Genomic DNA, 23,375 nt, shown 5'->3' with positions numbered 1-23,375 from the left:
CTCCATGCCTGCTTTCTTCTAACTCTATATCACCCCTCACGTTAAACCCAGGTTGGCAACTTTTGATGATAAACACTAGTTCTTTATACCTATTGTTGGTACAAATGCAACATTGTTTATTTGCCAGATCCCCGGGAGGCAAAGATCCTAATTAATCTATTAAGGCTTTTCTTGGAAAAAAGTCAGACCTTTCAGATGGAAACCCTGGGTGGATATCATCAGTGTGTTTTGCAACAGGTCTGGCCAGATTGCTCCAGACAAATCAGCCAGTTTCTGCTCAGCACTTTGTGCGGTTCAGGCAAGCCAGGAATTAGCCGGCTAAGAATACAGAAGAGGGAGCAGTCCTGATTGAGAATGTTAAGCAGGGGGGTCTGAAGCATCTGCCAGGTCAATGTCCAACGCCCTCTGCAGTGGAACAGCTGTGCCTGTGTCTCAAGACCTGGGACTAGAAGAGGGGTCCTCAGACGCCCCCTGGCATGTCCCTGTAACCTTCCAAATGGTGTCCTTGAGGGTGGAGGCTCAGCTCTGCTGAGTGAAACTCTCTCCTGAGGCTTTTCCTGATGGGCATGGTCACTCATTGTAAGGAGGTTAACCAGACCCCCCAGAAAGGCCTCCCAGAGAAGTGTGGTACTGGAGTCGGCCTGGAAGGAGGGGGAAATTTGGTTTATTTTATTTTGGCTGGACCATAAGGCTTGAAGGATCTCAGTTCCCTGATCAGGGGTTAAACCCAAGCCATGGTACTGAAAGCCTGGACTCCTAACCACTGAACCATCAGGAAACCCTCAGGTTTAGTTTATTTTTAAGTCTAACCTTTCAAGCCCAAGAATCCTGGAGTGGGTAGCCTATCCTTTCTCCAGGGGATCTTCGTGACCCAGGAATCGAACTGGAGTCTCCTGCATTGCAGGTGGATTCTTTACCAACTGAGCTACCAGGGAAGCCCAACGTTTCATGTTTTCCCCAAGCCTTACTGGCATTGTGGAACCCTGGACTGGTCATCCCTTTCAAGGGTCCTCTCCCTTATGGGTGCGTGTGTGCATGCTAGGTCGCTTCAGTTGTGTCCAACTCTTTGGGACCACATGGACTGTAGGCCGCCAGGCTCCTCTGTTCATGGGATTCTTCAGGCAAGACAACTATTGGCTGCATTGCTAAAAAAATAATAATAATAATAAAAGAAAAAGAGGAGCTAATGAAATCTTAACTCTCTGCAAAGTGAGCGAAAACCTTGAAGTTCTCCATCTAAGAAACCTGCGAGTGGTGACTTAGCAAAGTGATGCAACTGTCCTCAGAAGAGCTTTATTACATGGCTTTGGCTCTGTAGCTCTCCAGACACAAATGCTAAACCATCAAGAGATTTCCAAACTGGTTTTGTGCTGTCTACCCCAGGGCAGGTGCAGCGTGACCAACATTTGGCAGGAGGGTAGAGGGAGGGGAAGATGGCTTTCTCTATAGTTCTGTGCACCCGAACTTTCTGCAGGAGTGGAAATGGCCCAGATTTGCATGAATACCACAGCCTCTCGACCTGTGTGGCTGTTGCGCCCTTGAATGTGGCTAGTGCCACTAGGCAACTGAATTTTTTTATTGCATTTCATTGAAATTAACCCAAGGGAATTCTCTGCAGGTCCAGGGGTTAGGAATCCGTGCTTTCACTGCCGAGGGCACAGGTTCAATCCCTGATGGGGGAACTAGAATCCCACAAGTCACATGGTGCAGCCAAAAAAAGAAAGAAAGAAATTAAATTAATGGCTACACATGGCCAGTGGCTCTTGTATTAGACAGCACAATAAGAAGTTCACTGACCTTGAATTTCTACAGGAGGGAGGGCAGCTTCAATTTCCCTGGGTCTCGTCTTTTGTCTTGCTTCCCTGGACATTCAGCTTCTTCTTTTGGATCCATCTCTGGCAGCTCCATCTCTGAGGGCTCTCCTCAGTTAACCCTATGCACCAGCCAAACTTCAGCAAGAAGCGACATTACATTATCTGCTTTGAAAAGACTGAGTGTGGCTTTCTCTGAGCAGGATGAGGTTGGCACGGATTGCTGAAGCTGAGTGGGATACACCAAACTGCTAATTTGCTAAAATAATTTGGGAAAGTGCTACTTTCAACCCTGACGTGAGTGCCACTTTCTGAAATTGGTGGGAGGCCAGAGTCCGTGCTACTGGAGGTTATGTTTGCTAATTGTCTCAGTGGTCATTTACGAAATGGCTATGGAATATTTCTTCCTCTCTGTCAGAGCCCTTGGCCCAGAAAGGCAGGCTCGTTCACTGAGATTCTCTACTCTGACCCAAGCCAAAGATTCAGCCTGATTTCTTGTCAACTGGACATTGGGAATCGCATAATCTACCTTTCCCCCCAAGAGATCCATATTTTCATAATTGCCCTTGCAACCCAGGTGACCTGTCCTCTGCAAAAGCCCTCTTGAGGAGAGGGAAACAGGTGGGCCTGGGGACTGTGTTTTGTACTATTCTGCTCAACCATCTACAGCCAGCTGGATCTGGGCTGGGCATTAACCCCAGAGCAGCCGATTGCAAAGGTTGGCCAGTAACCTATGACTTGGCACAAAAGAATGTCCTCCAACCAGAGTTCCTCTCTCTGGACTCTGGAAGCAGAGAGACTGGGACACTGGAAACGGCTGGTGGGATGGGTGGAAATGGTGGAAATGGGATGTGGAGACGGGAGCCTAGTGGCCTAGGCAGAGGCTGGTTTTTACACAAATGGAGTAAAGCTTTGGAATCTGTTTTTAAAATTCCTCAGGCAGTTCAAACACACTGATAACCATTTTGTTTTCATTCCATATGTACTTAGTCACCTCCAAGAGAATGCTTCTACCTCACCTTACGACCCCATGGGCTGTAGCCTGCCAGGTTCCTCTGTCCATGGGATTTCCCAGGCAAGAATACTGGAGTGGGTTGCCATGTCCTCCTCTAGGGGATTTCCCAACCCAGGGATCGAACCCGAGTCTCCTGCACTGCAGGCAGATTTCTTCACCCACTGAGCCATGGGGGAAGTCCCCTATCTCACCTTAAACCTCCCACTTGCATCTTTGACATAGGATGCAGCCAGTATTTTGCTCTTGTTGGTAGCACTTCAGTGCAAGGCTTTCTTTTCAACATTTCCTAAGGAGAGATTGCTAGTAGTGGGATTCCTAGTCGAAGAGACACTCGTCTTTGTGATTCCTGCCCCATATCGCCCTCCAATAGGGCATGTCAGTTAAACCTCTATTGGACACTGAGCATTGTCCAGCAGTGTTCACACAATGACTGACTCATGTGCTTATCAAGGAGCTGTGATCCCCTGGTTAAGTGGCCACAGTGTTCAGTGGTCATTATTAAGACAACCGGATTAAACAAAATTATCCAGTTCTGGACCTGTGTGAGATACCTTGCTGCTGCTGCTAAGTCGCTTCCGTTGTGTCCAATTCTGTGTGACCGCATAGACAGCAGCCCACCAGGCTCCCCCGTCCCTGGGATTCTCCAGGCAAGAACACTGGAGTGGGTTGCCATTTCCTTCTCCAATGCATGAAAGTGAAAAGTGAAAGGGAAGTCACTCAGTTGTGTCCAACCCTCAGTGACCCCATGGACTGCAGCCTTCCAGGCTCCTCTGTCCATGGGATTTTCCAGGCAAGAGTACTGGAGTGGGGTGCCATTGCCTTCTCCGGTGAGATACCCTACCAAAATCTATATTGGCTGCCACAGAATTCTTGTATGGTGAAGCCTACTGACGAACAGTGTCCTGCAGAGGATACTTTGAGAAAACCTCTCTGGCAGAGAGGTCACGCCCTCACTGTGTGGACAGAAGCTGAAAAAACCCTGGTACCTCTCAGTGTATCCACATCAGGTATCCATGGAATTGGCAAAATACACACCTATCTTAAGAAATGGGCTTGCCTGGTAGTTCAGCTGGTAAAGAATCCACCTGCAATGCAGAAGACCCTGGTTTGATTCCTGGGTTGGGAAGATCCCCTGGAGAAGGGATAGGCTACCCACTCCAGTGTTCTTGGGCTGCCTGGTGGCTCAGACAGTAAAGAATCCGCCTGCAATGCAGGAGACCTGGGTTTAATCCCTGGGTTGGAAAGATCCCCTGGAGAAGGGAATGGCTGCCCACTTCGGCATTCCTGCCTGGAGAATTCCAAGGACAGAGTAGCCTGACAGGCTACAGTCCATAGGGTTACAAAGAGTCAGATACGACTGAGAGACTTTCACTTCTTCATCTTAAGAAATACTTTACGTAATATATTTTAAAAGTCAATAAGGATGTCAGGAAGATATTTTGTGGTATGGAAAAAAGAAACTTCACCATGCCATGTGGAAAAGGATCCCATGTTCTGTTTAGAAGAAAAAGATATATCTTCTTGATTACTTCTTGTCTCCTCCAACCCCTACCCCTATTAGAATTGGTCTCCAACAAAAATGTCCAGTCACACGTGCCATTCTGAGCTTGCTTAAAATTTCAGGGTGTGGTTATATTGATAGACTATTGTGTTTGTTGACTGCACTTTCCTGTTATGCTTTATATTTTAAGATGTGCTTATATTATACTTTTTTGTTTTACCAGCAGAATGCCATTTACTTAATAATAAAGTTATTATAACAAATGCTAGACAAGGTGTGGAAAAAAGGGAACCCTCCTACAACCTCCCTTTTAGGTTGCAATGTAGGTTGATGCAGCCACTGTGAAAACAGTATGGAGATTCCTCAAAAAACTAGAAATAGGGTTGCCATATGATCCAGCAATCCCACTCCTCAGTATATATCCAGACAAAACTATAATTCAAGAAGATAAACGCACCTTTGTGTTCATAGAAGCCCTATTCACAACATAACACGGAAGAAACCTAAGAATGAAATTTTGCCATTTGCAACAGCATGGATGGACCTGGAGGTACTATGTTTAGTGGAGTAAGTCAGACCGAGAGACAGATACTTATTATTTATATGTGGAATCTAAAAAATAAAACAAACAAATAAATGTAACAGAAACAGACTCACAAATATCCAGAACAAGCTTGTGGTTACCACTGGGGAGAGGAAAGGGAGGAGGGGCAAGGTAGGGGTAGGGGATTAAGAGGTACAACTCTTATGTATAAAGTGAATAAGATACACAGATTATATTGTACATCACAGGAAATATAGCCAATATTTTATAAAACTGTACTTGGAGTATAATCTATAAAAATATTGAATCACTATGTGGTACAACCGAAACTAATATAATATTGTAAATAAACTATACTTTAAAAAATAAAATTAATAAACCTTCTTAAAAAGAAAAAAGTCCATTCACAGAAGAATGGATAAAGAAAGATGTGGTACATATGTATAACTGACTACTACTCAGCCTTACAAAAGTATGAAATAATGCCATTTGCAGCAACATGGTTAGACCTACAGACTGTCATACTAAATGAAGTAAGTCATAAAGAGAAAGACAAATATCAGATGATATCACTTATATGTGGAATCTAAAATATGACACAAATAAACTTATCTGTGAAATAAAAACAGACTTACAGACATAAAGAACAGATATGTGGTTGACAAGAGGGAGCAGAGGGATGCAGGGGATGGATTAGGAGTTCGGGATTAACAGATGCAAACTAGTATCCCCAGGAGGAGGGCATGGCTGCCCACTCCAGTATTCTTGCCTGGAGAATTCCATGGACAGAGGAGTCTGGCAGGCTACGGTCCATAGGGCTGCAAAGAGTCGGACACGACTGGAGTGACTTAGCATGCGTGTGCTGTATAGCACAGGAAATTATATTCAATATCCTGTGATGACCCATAAGGGAAAAGAATATGAAAAGAATGTGTACATATGCAAAACTGAATCACTTTGCTGTACAGTGGAAACTAGCAGAGCTAGTTGAAATTCAATAAAATAGACTTCTAAAAAAAATCAAGATATTATTAGGTAAATTTCATTGAACTTTTCAAAAATTATTACTGTGACTTCCCTGATGGGCCAGTGGTTAAGAATCTGCCTTTCAGTGCAGGGGATGAGGGTTCGAACCCTGGTTGGGAAACCAAGAAAGGAGCAACTAAGCCCAGGTGCCAAAATACTGAGCACATGTGCCCCAAAAGGAGTCCATGCGCTGCAACAAAACATCCAACATGATTCAGTGAAAATCTTGCATGCCACAACTAAGACCCATTGCAGCCAAAAAAAAAAGTTATTAGTAAATTAACTTGATTATGAAACTTGCTTCTCTGTATTGGATATTGTCTGAGAAGAATGTTTTCACAATGAGTGCATGTTCGTTTTATAACCAAAGGGAAAAATAAAACTATGTTTATTTGGATGTGGGGAAGAGGCAATACGGAAGAGAACATCTGAGCATATATTATGCCCCAGGCATAGCAATTATCTGATATCATTTAACCTGTTTGATTATTATTCCGCCTGGTGGGCTACATTCCATAGGGTCACATGGAGTTGGACATGACTGACGTGATTTAGCACGTAGCACACATCAATACACACGGACATCATGAGATGGTCAACACTGAAATCAGATTGATTATATTCTTTGCAGCCAAAGATGGAGAAGCTCTATACAGTTGGCAAAAACAAGACCAGGAACTGACTGTGGCTCAGATCATGAACTCCTTATTGCCAAATTCAGACTTAAATTGAAGAAAGTAGGGAAAACCACTAGACCATTCAGGTATGAACTAAATCAAATCCCTTATGATTATACAGTGAAAGTGAGAAATAGATTTAAGGGACTAGATCAAACTATGGACGGAGGTTCGTGACATTGTACAGGAGTCAGGGATCAAGACCATCCCCATGGAAAAGAAATGCAAAAAAGCAAAATGGCTGTCTGGGGAGGCCTTACAAATAGCTGTGAAAAGAAGAGAAGCTAAAAGCAAAGGAGAAAAGAAAAGATATAAGCATCTGAATGCAGAGTTCCAAGAATAGCAAGGAGAGATGAGAAAGCCTTCCTCAATGATCAATGCAAAGAAATAGAGGAAAATAACAGAATGGGAAAGACTAGAGATCTCTTCAAGAAAACTAGAGATACCAAGGGAACATTTCATGCAAAGATGGGCTTGATAAAGGACAGAAATGGTAGGGACCTAACAGAAGCAGAAGATATTAAGAAGAGGTGGCAAGAATACACAGAAGAATTGTACAAAAAAGATCTTCATGACCAAGATAATCGCGATGGTGTGATCACTCACCTGGAGCCAGACATCCTGGAATGTGATGTCAAGTGGGCCTTAGAAAGCATCACTACGAACAAAGCTAGTGGAGGTGATGGAATTCCGATTGAGCTCTTTCAAATCCTGAAAGATGATGCTGTGAAAGTGCTGCACTCAATATGCCAGCAAATTTGGAAAACTCAGCAGTGGCCACAGGACTGGAAAAGGTCAGTTTTCATTCCAATCCCAAAGAAAGGCAATGCCAAAGAATGCTCAAACTATCGCACAACTGCACTCATCTCACACGCTAGTAAAGTAATGCTCAAAATTCTCCAAGCCAGGCTTCAGCAATACATGAACCGTGAACTTCCTGATGTTCAGGCTGGTTTTAGAAAAGGCAGAGGAACCAGAGATCAAATTGCCAACATCTGCTGGATCATGGAAAAAGCAAGAGAGTTCCAGAAAAACATCTATTTCTGCTTTATTGACTATGCCAAAGCCTTTGACTGTGTGAATCACAATAAACTCTGGAAAATTCTGAAAGAGATGGGAATACCAGACCACCTGACCTGCCTCTTGAGAAATCTGTATGCAGGTCAGGAAGCAACAGTTAGAACTGGACATGGAACAACAGACTGGTTCCAAATAGGAAAGGGAGTATGTCAAGGCTGTATATTGTCACCCTGCTTATTTAACTTATATGCAGAGTACATCATGAGAAACGCTGGGCTGGAAGAAGCACAAGCTGGAATCAAGGTTACTGGGAGAAATATCAATAACCTCAGATATGCAGATGACACCACCCTGATGGCAGAAAGTGAAGAGGAACTAAAAAGCCTCTTGATGAAAGTGAAAGAGGAGAGTGAAAAAGTAGGCTTAAAGCTCAACATTCAGAAAACGAAGATCATGGCATCCAGTCCCATCACTTCATAGGAAATAGATGAGGAAACAGTGTCAGACTTTATTTTGGGGGGCTCCAAAATCACTGCAGATGGTGATTGCAACCATGAAATTAAAAGATGCTTATTCCTTGGAAGGAAAGTTATGACCAAACTCGATAGCATATTGAAAAGCAGAGACATTACTTTGCCAACAAAGGTCCGTCTAGTCAAGGCTATGGTTTTTCCAGTGGTCATGTATGGATGTGAGAGTTGGACTGTGAAGAAAGCTGAGCGCCGAAGAATTGATGCTTGTGAACTGTGGTGTTGGAGAAGACTCTTGAGAGTCCCTTGGACTGCAAGGAGATCCAACCAGTCCATTCTAAAGGAAATCAGTCCTGGGTGTTCATTGGAAGGACTGATGCTGAAACTGAAACTCCAATATTTTGGCCACCTCATGCAAAGAGTTGACTCATTGGAAAAGACTGATGTTGGGAGGGATTGGGGGCAGGAGGAGAAGAGGACGACAGAGGATGAGATGGCTGGATGGCATCACTGACTTGATGGACGTGAGTTTGAGTGAACTCTGGGAGTTGGTGATGGACAGGGAGGCCTGGAATGCTGGGATTCATGGGGTCACAAGGAGTCAGACACGACTGAGCGACTGAACTGAACTGAACTGAACTGACACATCAATAAGGAAACTGAGGCCAAAGCAGTTAACTGACTTGCCTAAGATCAGGGCACTCTCTTTATATGTGATGGAGCACAGGTTTTTTAAAATAGTGATAAAACATACAAAACATAAAATTTACCATTTTCACCATTTTAATGAAAAAATATCCCTATTCTGGGCTTTCCGGGTGGTGCTAGTGGTAAAGAACCCACTTGTCAATGAAGGAGACCTAAGAGATTCTAATTCAATCCCTGGGTTGGGAAAGTCCCCTGGAGGAGGGCATGGTAACCCACTCCAGTATTCTTGCCTGGAGAATCCCATGGACAGAGGAGCCTGGCAGGCTACAGTCCATGGGGTCGCAAAGAGTCAGGCATGACTGAAGGGGCTTAGCACGTGCACACACATCCCTCTTCTCTTGTAGGGATATACCACACTATGTTTACTCATTCATCTGTTGATGAACATTTGGCTTGTTTCCACATTTTAGCTAATGTGTATAATGTTGCTATAACATTAGTATACAAGCAGTCATTTGAATCCCTGTTTTCAATTAGTTTGGGTATATAGACCAATTAGTGGAATTGCTGGAACATAAAATAATAATATGCTTAACTATTTTCCATGTCTGCTCCATTTTCCATTCCCTACCAGCAATATACAAAGTTTCTAAAGTTTCCATGTCCTCATCAACATTCATTTTCTGTTTTGTCTTGTTTTATTATAGCCATCCTATAGGTGTGTAGTGTTTGTCTCATTGTGGCTCTGATTTGCATTTTCTTGAGACCTTTTAGAACTAACACCCAAAAAAGATATCCTTTTCATTATAGGGGACTGGAATGCAAAAGTAGGAAGTCAAGAGGTACCTAGAATAACAGGCAAATATGGCCTTGGAGTACAAGACAAAGCAGGTCAAAGGTTGACAGAGTTTTGCCAAGAGAATGCACTGGTCACAGCAAACACCCTCATTCAACAACACAAGAGAAGACTCTACATGTGAACATCACCAAATGGTCAATACTGAAATCAGATTGATTATATGCTTTGCAGAATATTCTTTGCAATTATATTAACGCATCTTAAAGATGCGTTAAAGTGCTGCATTCAGTATGCCAGCAAATTTGGAAAACTCAGCAGTGGCCATAGGACTGGAAAAGGTCAGTTTTCATTCCAATCCCAAAGAAAGGCAATGCCAAAGAATGTTCAAGTGAAAGTGAAAGTTGCTCTGTGTGTCTAACTCTTTGTGGCCCCATGGACTGTATAGTCCCTGGAATTCTTCAGGCCAGAATACTGGAGTGGGTAGCCTTTCTCTTCTCCAGGGGATCTTCCTAACCCAGGGATCAAACCCAGGTCTCCTGCATTGCAGGTGGATTCTTTCCCAGCTGAGCCACAAGGGAAGCCCAAGAATAATGGAGTGGGTAGCCTATCGCTTCTCCAGTGGATCTTCCCAACCCAGGAATCAAACCAGGGTCTCCTGCATTGCAGGCAGATTCTTTACCAACTGAGCTATGAGGGAACCCAAGAATGTTCAAACTACCACACAATTGCACTCATCTCACATGCTAGCAAAGTAATGCTCAAAATTCTCCAAGCCAGGCTTCAACAGTACACGAACTGTGAAATTCCAGATGTTCATGCTGGATTTAAAGAAGGCAGAGGAACCAGAGATCAAATTGTCATTGAAAAAGCACAAGAGTTGCAGAAAAACATCTACCTCTGCTTTATTGACTACGCCAAACCTTTGACCGTGTGGATCACAACAAACTGTGGAAAATTCTGAAAGAGATGGGAATACCAGACCACCTGACCTTCCTCCTGAGAAATCTTTGTGCAGGTCAAAAAGCAACAATTAGAACCGGACATTGAACAACAGACTGGTTCCAAATCGGGAAAAGAATACATCAAGGCTGTATACTTTCACCTTGCTTATTTAACTTATATGCAGAGTATATCACGCGAAATGCCAGGCTGGATGAAGCACAAGCTGGAATCAAGATTGCCGGGAGAAATATCAATAGCCTTAGATATGCAGATGACACCATCCTTATGGCAGAAAGGGAAAGAGAACTAAAGAGCCTCTTGATAAAAGTGAAAGAGGAGAGTGAAAAAGTTGGCTTAAAACTCAACATTCAGAAAACTAAGATCATGGTATCTGGTCCTATCATTTCATGGCAAATAGATGGGGAAACAATGGAAACAGAGACTTTATTTTGGGGGGCTTCAAAATCATTGCAGATGGTGACTGCAGCCATGAAATTAAAAGACACTTGATCCTTGGAAGAAAAGCTATAACTAACCTGGATCGCATATTAAAAAGCAGAGACATTACTTTGCCAGCAAAGCTCTGTCTAGTCAAAGCTATGGTTTTTCCAGTAGTCACGTATGGATGTGAGAGTTGGACTATAAAGAAAGCTGAGTGCCGAAGAATTGATGCTTTTGAACTGTGGTGTTGGAGAAGACTCTTGAGAGTCCCTTGGACTGAAAGGAGATCCAGCCAGTCCATCCTAAATGAAATCAGTCCTGAATATTCATTGGAAGGACTGATGTTGAAGCTGAAACTCCAATACTTTGGCCACCTGATTCAAAGAACCAACTCATTTGAAAAGACCCTGATGCTGGGAAAGACTGAAGGCAGGAGGAGAAGGAGGATGACAGATGATGAGATGGTTGGATGGCATCACTGACTCGATGGACATGAGTTTGAGCAGGCTCTGGGAGTTGGTGATGAACAGGGAAGCCTGGCATGCTGCAATCCATGGGGCTGCAAAGAATCTGACACAACTGAGCGACTGAACTGAACTGAACTGACTGAATGATTAATGATGTTGAGCATCTTGCTATGTGTTTATTTGGCCATCTGCTTACCTTCTTTCTTTTAGAAATGTCTTTTCAAATCCTTTGCCTATTTTTGAATTGGGTTGTTTTTATTGAATTTTAGTTGCCCTCTATATATTCTGGTATTACTTCCTTATCAGGCACATAGTTTGTAAATATTTTCTCCCAAACTGTAGGCTGTCTTTTTGCTCTTTCTTTTTTTAAAAAAAAATATTTATTTATTTGGCTGCACTGGGTCTTTTCTTTTCCCCCACTTATTTCTTTATTTTTGGCTGTGCTGGGTCTTTATTGGTGCACAAGGGCTTTCTCTACTTTTGGTGAGCAGGGGCTACTCTTCATTGTGGTGCTCAAGCTTCTCTTCTTGTGTCTTTTCACTCTTTTGATAATATCCTTTGATTCACCAAAGTTTTTCATTTTGAGGGATGCCAATTTATATATATTTTTTTCCTTTTTGTCTTGTGCTTTTGGTGTCATAACCAAGAAAGCACTGCTGAAGATTTTTCTCTATGTTTTCTTCTAGGAGATGTCAAATGACAAAAATAATACAACTTAGTAATGAGTTTGCTGTCCTTTATTCAATGGAAAATAATCAATAGATTGGGGAGTATAGTGTCTACTGCACTGGGACATCTTTCCTGAGAGATTTTGGGCAAGAGTGAGTTTTATAAAGTGTCTGCAGAGGCAGTGCTGAAACAGGATGTGATTGGCTAAGAGGTCAGGAAGTTTCTTATGAGGCCAGCAGGTCTTATTTTCCAGGTAACATAACTAGACAAAGCTGAGCTGGAAGATTTTGATATGTATGTGAGGTTTCTTTAACTAAGAGGTGTTACCCGTAGGTGCCGGCTGGCTTGGGTTTAGATCTGTGACATGAGCCAGGCCCCTGAATTTGTTCATCACCTCCACTGTATAATCATAAGGGGATTTGATTTAGATCATACCTGAATGGTCTAGTGGTTTTCCCTTTCTTCAATTTAAACCTGAATTTTGCAATAAGCAGCTGAAATCTGAAATCCAATGAATATTTACTGGAAGGACTGCGGCTGAAGCTGAGGTTCCAATACTTTGGCCACCTGATACGAATAGCTGACTCATTGGAAAAGATTCTGATGCTGGGAAAGATTGAAGGCAAAAAGAGAAGAGGCCAGCACACGTTGAGATGGTGAGATAGCATCATCTGGACATGAATTTGAGCAAACTCCAGGAGATAGTGAAGGACAGGGAAGCCTGCAGTCCCTGGGGTCGCAAAGGGTCCGACACGACTCAGTGACTGAACAACAGCAAGCAGACCCCTGAAGAGGCCTACATTTTGTGGGTCTTGATACACCAGTTACCTTTGTAAGAGCTAGTTTTTTCAAAAGTTTTATTTGTTCTGGCCATGCAGGGTCTTCGTGGCTGTACATGGGCTTTTCTCTAGTTGCAGTGAGCAGGGCTGCTCTCTAGCTGCTGTGCTTGGGCTTCCCGTTGCACTGGCTTCGCTTGTGATGCACGGGCTTTAGAGCTTTGGCTCAGTAGTTCTGGCACATGGGCTTAGCTGTCCTGTGGCATGAAGGATCTTCCTGGACCAAGGATCGAACTCGTGTCCCCTGCATCGGTTGGCAGATTCTTAGCCAATGGACCACTGAGGAAATCCTGTCCAAGTTTTATAGTTTGGTTTTCCTGTTTAGGTCTTTGATCCATTTGGAGCTGATTTTCGTATACGGTGTAACATTAAGGGTCCAAGTTCTCTCTCTTGCATGTAGATATGGAGTTTTCCCAGCACTATTTGTTGAAAACACTGTCCTTTCCCACTTGAATGGTCTCGGCACCCTTGTTGATGAGAATTTGGAATCCACCTCTGCAAGGCTTCATGAGTTATGCTTTTTTGTAGTACAGCGTGTGCCCCAGCTTTCTCAGAAGCAGTCTTTCTCTCTCTTTCCCAACCCGGAAGGGACTGTCACAGGCCAGCCCTGGAGAGCCCCTTACATGCCTCCCTGGTCAAATGAGAAAGCCTCGGGCATCACCCAAAGCCAGCGCTGCTCCCTGTGGCTGCCACACCAGCTGACCCAACCTGGCTCCAGGACTGCCCAGACCGGTTTCCAGGGTTTCTGTTCACTGAGAGCTGGTTCCCTGGCCACAGTGGTGGTGTTTTTTCACTCTTTCTCTCTCTGGCTGTATTTCTTCTCGAATTCCACCCTGCACCCCCACCTTTCTCTCTCTTTTCTCTCCCCTCCCAGTCCCTGCCTGGCCGCTACCAATCCCCAGGCCAAAGGCCCAGGGTCCCTGACTTCATTTCCACTCCCATGCCCAAGACTTTGGGACCCTTTCCAGCCCTGGGCCCCCTGCCAGGCCAACCAGGCTGTGACCCAGAAGTTTCTATTTATTTAAGACATAAAATTATCGATAATTACATGACCAGAAATGCTAACAATAACACTTCACATTTATTGGGTACTTCCCAGACATAGTTGACATACCATGTCATTTATTCTGCACAACAGACCCGTGAGGTTGATACTATTATTATGTCCTGTTAACAGATGAGAAACTAAGGCGGGAGGGCTCAAATTCAGTGCCCAAGGTCACACTGCAAGTAAGTGGCACAGTCAGGATTCAAACACCACCTCCAATAAATGTTTCTGGGTTGGACTGTCTGATACACCTCCTGGTTGGTGACCATGGCCATTTAATGAACATCTATGTGTACCAGCCTGTGTGTGTGTGTGTGTGTGTGTGTGTGTGTAAGACAGAGCAGTGATGGAGAGAGAGAGAGAAAGAGAGAGAATATTTTCCAAGGCCCTGGGAGAAGAAACAACCTTCCCAAGGCCAGGGGATGGTGGAGAGGTAGAATTAGGTCTAAGAATTAGTTTTCAAACTCCAGACCTTTCAATATCCAATGGGCATTGGTCCTTTTATCAAGGGAGGAGGGCAGGTTGGGACAGAAAGCCAGTGACAGAGGTAGCTTGTAATGAAAGTTCTTGAGCACATCCCAGGACCCCTCGCCTGGAAGCCTCCCCCTTCATCAGGCCTGGCTCTGTGTTCCACCTCTGTCTTTCCCGCACCTCCTGGATGGACCCCCTGATACAGCTTTCCTAGCAGGCTCAGGCCTGCCTGGGTCTGAAGAAACTCCCCCAACCAGGCCAGCACGGGGCAGGGAATGAAGAGATAAACAAGACATGGTTTCACCTTTGAAGCACTCCCCATCTGGGAGGAGAGGGGACTCACCAGCCTGTAACCTAGGAGTCAAGTCCTCTGACACCCGCTTCTTTGGCCCCCAAAGCCCACCCATCACCACATCACACTGGGGTTCCTCCTGATTACCTCTCAATCCTGTCCACTTTCTCCATTCTAATCCAAGCTGTCATCTATCTGTAACTACTAAGGGCTGCTAGCCCTTAGCACAGGGAGGCTGCCCAGTTTATGTGGCAGAGGGAGATGCAGATGGCACTGTGAGATGACAGAGAAAAGGGGAATCCACCAGATCTCTTAGAGAGGGTCAGATAGGGCTTGACTGAGGGGCCCATCGGGTTCTGAAGGTTGAATAAGAGTTTGCAGGTGGGGAGGTGGGAAGACATATTTGAGGGCCATAGGATTCACGTGTAAAAATTATTTTGTCTGTGGTGGGTCTTCACTGTCTCCAGGTACACGGCCTTCTCTTGTTACGATGTGCAGGTTTCGTTGTCCCATGGCACGTGGGATCTTAGTTTCCTGATTTGGGACCAAACCTGTGTCCTTGTACTGGAAGGTGGATTCTTAACCACTGGACCACCATTGAAGTCCCAGATTCACATATAAAATCTTGAAGGTCACCTTAGGGTATGTGAAGAATGGCAGTAATTTAGAATTCATGACACGGGGTGGTGGGAAGGGACAGTGGGGCTGTGGGGGCAGGCAGGGCCGATGGACACCTTTGCCCTATAGATTATGAGGAGTCCCTTAAGGTCTCCAAGGGGGTAGGGGAGGGAGCTCCGGCTGAAAATTCATTCAGCCTCTTCAGCAAATACAGTCTGGCTAAAGATTTCTATGTGGAATTTGTCCAGATAAGAAATACAGATGGCCCCAGGCCTCCGTCTAGGCGCCTGGAACTCTATCATTTTCACCAGCGTCCCTTGTCATTAGCTTTATTGAAAGATAGAAATAGGGAGATGACTCAGCCCTTTGCCATTTGAGGAATAGTCACTTTAGGGGCTGAGTAAGTAGTGGACTGGAGAGGGAGAGCCTTCAGGGGAGGCTGTGCAGTGGTCTGGGAGAGTCAGGTAATGGCAGTGGAAGAGTTGGGGTTGAAGGGGAATGAGGGCTGGAAGTTTCTAGCTTAGATGGATTGGCAGAGAAAGGCCCTCCCCTCCTCCCCTCCAAGGAAGTTCTCCTGGCCACGTCTTCTCTGGTCTCCACCTTAAGAAGAGGGAATATTAATCTGATTGGTCAGATTCCAGGATGATGCTTAGGTCAGGTTTACTTATGCGTAGCGGGGTCACCAAGCATCAAAAAGTCACACAAGAATGTGACTCTCTTCCCTTCACCCACACCTTAATAAACTTGCCTTTGCTTCTGCAGGCAGCTACTAACCAGAAGGGAGAAACAGGGTCAAAACAAAGGAGGGCTGGGGAGAGGCCCTCTTTCAGACTGGGCCCTGGGCTCCATCCCAGCTTGATCAGAGAGCCCCGGGTGCTGGGCAGGTCCAGTAAAACAAAGCACAGCCTGCACCTCCTGCCATTGCCCTGGGTGCCTGTTTCCCTTGGGAATCTCTGGGGCAGAGTGGGGAGTGGCAGGGCAGGTCTGCAGTGGCTGCCATCTTAATATGCTCCAAACCCTGCCTTTATTCTAACAGCTTAGTCCAAAGGGAGGGACAGGCTAGGGAAGAGGGTGGCAAAGGGAAGAGAGAGGGTGTTGTCTTAAAGGTCAGAAACTGGCTCTAGGGAGTAAAGAGGAACAGGGGCCCCTCCCAGTGAGTCAGTGAGGGCAGGAGTTGCGGGGAAGGGCCAGGTTTCAGTTTAGAGAGGGCACTGAGGGAAGGATGCAAGCCAGCCAAATAGCCCTGGGATCAGGGGCTCCCATCCCAATACATGGCTGCGTACCAGCTACGTAACCTCAGTCCCACACTTCTTCAAGCCCTGGGTTCCCCAGCTGTGAACTGAGGCTAAGAACACCACACAGCCGGGATTGTCTGGCAGGGTCATTAAATGCAGTCATGTCTGTGACAGCGCTTAATAAGCCATAAACCTCTGCACAGCATAAAGACGTGTTATTCTTTTTATTATTCCCTTGGGAATAAAAAGCAGGGTGCCTCTGATAAACATTTGTCAACTCTTAGCTCCACCCAGCTTCTCTCTAATCAGCCTTCCCTCCAGCTTAAAAAAAATGCATTTATTCCTTCCCGCCAAACATCCTCTATAGGTTTGCTCAATGATACTCCTTTACCCCTTCGGTCTTTCCCTCTCCACATGCCTCTTCCTTTAAAAACATTTTTTTTTAATTTTTGGCTGCACTGGGTCTTTCTCTTGTTGTGGTGAACAGGGGCTACTCTTCCTCTGGTGCGTGGGCTTCTCGTTGCAGTGCTTCTCTTTTGCAGAGCACAGGATCTGGGCACTTGAGCTTCAACAGTTGCAGCACATGGGCTCAGTAGCTGCGGTGCACGGGCTTAGTGGCCCCGAGGCATGTGGAATCTTCCAGACCAGGAATCGAACCCATGTCCCCTGCATCAGCAGGTGGATTCTTATCCACTGTGCCACCAGGGAAGCCCACCTTTTTTCTCCTAATATGTAATGATCTCACCAATATTAAAATTAGAGCCATCCCCCCCCCAAATTTTCTTTGGTCTCCTTGCCCCTTCTAGCAACTGCCGTATTCCCTTCTTTTTTGAGCCTTATATTTTCACAGAATTTTGCAATTTATAAAGCCTTTTCTTTTTTGCACCTGTTATCTATCTTGTCCTATTATTATTAAAACAAAACAAAACTCATTTAGCAGATGAGAAAGTATCAGATGAGGATCCAGCAGTCCTTGTTCTTCCTTTGATACCTCACTGCCTGCCTTTGATACTAAGCCTTCAAGATGAGTGGCCTGGATCTACTATCTCCATCTCCCTGCATCCATCATATAATCCATTCTCTGCTTCCACCACTGGACTGCCCTCAAGGCCACAAGGGACAATGTCTCCTCCCCAGCTGGCCCAGTCCAGAGGCCCCTCACAGACCTCATGCCTCTTAAACCTTCACTGGCATGCATCTGACCCTACCCACTACCTTCTCTTTCTTCAAGTTCTGTCTTTCCTTGGCTTGAACTAGGGCTTGACAGCTACAACAGGGAAGGAGGTGATGGGGAGGGTTCCTTTTGTGTCTGTGCTTCCTGTGCCTTGGTTGTGTGATGTTAAGCCAAGTGGGTCATGGAACCCCCACTTTGGAAATCTGCTTTCAGGCTGTGCTCTGAGCTGTGGAAGGATTTCAAAAGCACATCCTACCACCATAGCAGCTCAGTTACCAAGGTCTTTCCCCCAAAGAACAAGTTACCTTGGTTTTGACCAACTTGGCAGAAGATGGGTTTTTGAATCAATGGCAAACAGGATCAAGTCATGACTTGGCTGGGCCTGGGAAGGCTAATGTCAGAAGCCTGGGATGAGAAAAAGGGTCACTACTTGGACCCAATAGGAGTGGATCAGGGACCACAGAAATGAGCCCAGGCATAGGTGATGCCCTCTGACCAGTCCATTCTAAAGATCAGTCCTGGGTGCTCTTTGGAAGGACTGATGCTAAAGCTGAAACTCCAATACTTTGGCCACCTCATCCAAAGAGTTGACTCATTGGAAAAGATTCTGATGCTGAGTCTTTTAGGGATTGGGGGCATGAGGAGAACGGGACGATAGAAGATGAGATGGCTGGATGGCATCACCGACTCGATGGATGTGAATTTGAGTGAACTCCGGGAGTTGGTGATAGACAGGGAGGCCTGGTGTGCTGCAATTCATGGGGTCGCAAAGAGTCGGACATGACTGAGCGATTGAACTGAACAGAACTGAACTGATGGGTGATGAGGTAGAGGTGATGTCTAGTTCTGCACTGTCTGATATAATGACTTCTAATGTGGCTCAGTGGTAAAGAATCTGCCTACCAATGCAGGAGACACAGGTTCCATCCCTGGGTTGAGAAGATCCCCTGGAGAAGGAAATGGCAACCCACTCCAGTATTCTTGCCTGGGAAATCCCATGGACGGAGGAGCCTGGCGGGCTACAGTCCACACAAAAGAGTCAGACACGACTTAGTGACTAAACAACAAAAACAAATCAGGTTTACATTTAAATTAAAATAAAATAAAATTAAAATTTAAGTTCCTTAGTCACACTAGCTTTCTTGTAAGTGCTCCATAGTCACATGTGGCTAGGGGCTGCCATGTTGGACAGCACAGATATATTAATAGAATGTTTCCATCATTGCAGAAAGTTCTATTGGACAGCACTGATTTTAGACCATTGGGTAGAAAAGAATCAAAGGTAACCAGTTGGCTAAGAGAGAATAAGAGACTAGGAAGCACATGAGGAATGTTAAATAATAAGTGGTTACATCTGAGATGAAGGCAGGGAGGTAACAAGGCTGGCAAGCACTATGAAAGTGCTCCCCTCCATTCTCTGTGGGCATCGCTAGCGTCTGAATGTTGGGGCTATTACATCAGAGCCACGTGGGTCTCCCCAGAGCGGGGTGCACATCCTTCAGGGAAGAAATGGGTCCTCAGATAGGGTACACATGCCAGGGTGGGCGTCAGGGAAGGCGGACCACTCCTGTTTCTCTCCAAATGTTGATCTCTTGAGTCTAGACACGGGGCCGGGCAATAGATGTTTGGAATGCAGATCTAGGGATTAGATGTTGAGAAGGAAGTCAGAAATAAGATTTGAGCAGGGTAAAAGGATTGGCTAAAAATATAAATTTGGGACTCAGTTGTAGTCACCCAAAAGTCCTTTCATCACTGCCACTTCTGAACCTAAAAGTTTAGATGAGTTATTAACTCTTCATTTATTTCTGTAAATTCAGGGATGAGCATTGCTTTGCTAATTATTTGCTTGGAGATGAGTCCTTTAAAGAATGAACAAAGTGGGAGTGCCTATTCAAAATAATGCTTATGCCTCATGTTCAGGAAAGAGAACAAATGAAGCCAAGGAACCTGGGACCTGGAAAAATCTTCATTCTGTTTTGATTCACTTATTAAACTGTAAATTCCAAGGAGTAGCTTCAGGCATGGCTGGATCCAGGTAGTCTAAACCTGAACTTTCACCAGAAAACTATGTGCTTTGGCTATGCTTCTCTCTGTGTTGTTGTCCCCAAAGAAAGAAAAAGGACTCAAGGCTGGCAGAAACCACAGCTGCCCACAACACAGTCTTTAATTAATGATAGCTATTATTGTGAAATCATAGCAGAAAGACTAAGCCAACATTTACAAACACTTGGAAGAGTGGGCAGGGCTTTGTGAGGCATAGTAACGTCTCAGTAAATGTTTATGGAAAAAAAATTACAAGGGAATAAATAGGAGCATACATTCAAGTGTAATCTTGTTCTATGGGAAAAGAAAAAGAGTCTGAGGGAATGAGGGCATAATTTTATTGAGTCTAGGAAATGAGCCAGGAAACAAAGGCTAAGGATAAATGGCACATTTCTGAGAGGAGTTTCTTGCTTAGAGACAGGGCTAAGGGCTGTTTAATTAACACATAAGACTACTATGGAGGAAGGGTCCATGTAAGGAGCTCCCCAAGGTTTGCTACTCTGGGAGTAGGGATGGGAAGGAAGCTAGGAGGTTCTCATGAACCTGAGGAGGTGGACAAAGAAGTGGTGGCTGAAAGATTCCCCTGGCTGTCTAGTGCTTAAGACTCTGTGCTTCCACAGCAGGGGGCACAGGTTCGATCCTTGGTCAGGGAAATAAGATCCCACGTGCCGCTTAGTGTAGCCAAAAATTAAACAAAATTAAAAACGAAACCAGTGTTGTACACATGAAACTTATATAAGTTTTATATAAACTTTATATTGATGTATATAAGCTTATATAAATCAATGTCACCTCAATAAAAATAAAATTCAAAAAACTGGTGGCTGATCTTTAATGATGAGAAGGCAAAAAGTGACTCTACGGGTCAGCTTCCAAAGTGTCATGACATTGAGAAACTCAAGCTAATGCTTGTGGCCAAGGAAAGGACCTGGAATTTAAATGTAGACTCTTTCTTGAGAACTTCAGCTCAAGATGGTTCTAGACAGGAACACAGGTAAAATACTAACTGATAGTTTGAAGACCAAAAGGCCCATAAAAGAGCGATGTGTTGGCAAACTAGAAACATGTGCATTTCTGGTCCATTTTCATTGAGCAGAGAAGTCTTCAGTTCAGTTCAATCGCTAAGTTGTGTCCGACTCTTTATGACCCGATGGACTCGGCCTCCCTGTCCATCACCAACTCCTGGAGTTTACTCAAACTCATGTCCTTTGAGTCGGTGATACCATCTGACCATCTCATCCTCTGTTGTCCCCTTCTCCTCCTGCCTTCAGTCTTTCCCAGCATCAGGGTCTTTTCAAATGAGTCAGTTCTTCACATCAGGTGGCCAAAGTATTATAGGCCTTCTCAGAGAGGGTCTGAGAAATGGCAATTAAAATTTCTGAAGGGCTGGTACAGAGCTTGGATAAGAGGGAAGGAATTTTTATGGTCTAAAATGCCAAGATGAAGAAAGAGCAATCACTGAAATAGATAGCACTGTGAACAGACAAAATGCAACCTTACTATTCAAATGTGGAAATTCTGGGGAGGAAACTTGACTAATGTGAGATTTAATCAAAGAAAGTCCTGAGACTCTGTTTCTCCTCTGTGTGGTGGAGAAAATAGTACTTAAATCACTATTGCGGGGACTTCCCTGGTGGTCCAGTGGCTAAGACTCTGCACTCCCAATAGAGGGGGCGAAAGTTCAATCTCTGGTCGGGGAGCTAGATCTAGATCACAACTAAAGATCCTGAGTGCTACAACTAAGACTCGGCACAGCCAGATAAGTAAATAAATTTTTTTTAAAAATCACTATCGGGATGAAGACTGAATGAGATCCATTCAATCACTGAGGTGACGGTGCCCAGGACAGAGAAGGTACAGGTAAAATGAACGCAATCTAGATATGACATGGTATTGTCAGTAGCACTTGGGAGCTGGAGTCAGGAGAGGTGAGTGTGAGTCTGGACTCTACTCCAACCTTCATTTTCTCCATTTCTAAAAGGCAAAAGCAATACTTACCCCATGGGCTATTACGACAATGAAATCTGATCCTGCATTCATTCAACAAGCATTTATTGAATGCTGATTATTTGTCAGGCAGCAGGCTAGGTGCTGGGTGGGGATACAGTGATGAATAAGAAAAAAACTCCTGTCTTCATGGAGCTCAGCATTTAGTGGAGAGAAGGACAGAGGATACGTAGAAACTGAATGACAGTTCCTTTGAGAGGGATGGCACTGTGACAATGCCAAGAGGCTTGGGAAAATGTAGTGTACCAACCTAACATGATTTAACCCTGCACTTGTATGAGTCTCCTTATCACTGCTGGAATAAATCACCATCACCTTAGGGGTTTAAAACACAAGTGCATTATCTTACAGTTCTGAAGGTCAGAAGTCAGAGTCAGATTTTACAGGCTGCATTAAAAACCAAGGCTGTGTTCCTTCTAAAATATACAGGATAATCTGTTCCGTGCCTCTTCCAGATTCCAGCCTCCAGCCTCTGCCTGCACTCCTTGACTCCTGGACGCATTGCTCTGACTTCTGCTCCCACTGCCACATCACTTTCTTTGTCTCCGACTCCCCTGTCTCCTTTTTACAAGGGCCTTTGTGATTATATTGGTCCTACCCAGATAACCCAGGATAACCTCCCCACCTCAAATTTCTGAATTTATAAGGAATATCTGTGAAGTCCCTTATGCCATGTACAGGAACATATTCAGGAACAGGTTCTGGGGACTGAGATGTGAATATCTTCAGAGGGCCATTATTCAGTCTACCAGAGCACTTCTGGGCTATAGAGTAGGAAATGGGCTACCCTTATAAACCGTAAGCAGACTGGGTCCCCTTTGAACACGTTTGCTGACAGTATTCTATTAAGTCTTGGCAGTGGGGGTGGGGGTGGGGAGAGGAGCAGAGTGGGTATTGGAAGCCTGACTGCAGGTGCCCCCTCAGAATACACTGTCACCAGGTAGATCCCTGTAGAGTCGTAAGAGAAACATCAGGCAACAGGGGAGGGCACTGGCTGCTGCCACTCAGGAGCTCTGAGACCTCAGGCAAGGATGTTACTTCTCTAAGCTCCAAACTCCACCTAAGTCAATGGGGATAAACAGAACTATCTAGAAAGGTTAGAATGAGGGTAATGAAAATACCATCCATGAAATCACCTAAGACCGTGCCTGATCCTCAGTAAACGTCGATTTTGGAATACCTCCTGAATTCATCCTTCTCTTTCTCTTTCCCCTTTGCTGTGGCCACTGCCTCTGTCCAGGTCTCTCAGAAACCACCACTGCTTGCCAATCATGCCACATGCCTCAGCCTGGCAGTGGTTAGGAGCAACAGCTTTAAATCCCAGCAAACGAGCCCCTATTTGAAATGAAATCTGGAGCAAGTCTCTTAAGCTCTCTAAGCTTCAATTTCCTCCTCCGTACAATGGGGATAAAACCATTTATGGAACCAGGCTGTCCTGAGGATTTAGGAGATGATGAATGAGAAGGGCTTAGCACAGTGTCAGGCACACACAGAAGCAAAGTAGTGCTGTTCTCAAGAGGCCTGACCTTCTTTCAGCCACAATGGACAACCCACTTCTTCTTGAACCAGTCCCTGAACTTGTATACCTGGGGGGCATTGTTTATAAACATTTCCTTTGCCT

Source organism: Bos javanicus, chromosome 8 (assembly GCF_032452875.1).
Source record: "Bos javanicus breed banteng chromosome 8, ARS-OSU_banteng_1.0, whole genome shotgun sequence".
Classification (NCBI taxonomy): Eukaryota; Metazoa; Chordata; class Mammalia; order Artiodactyla; family Bovidae; genus Bos; species Bos javanicus.
Note: the sequence above shows the minus strand (reverse complement) of the source record.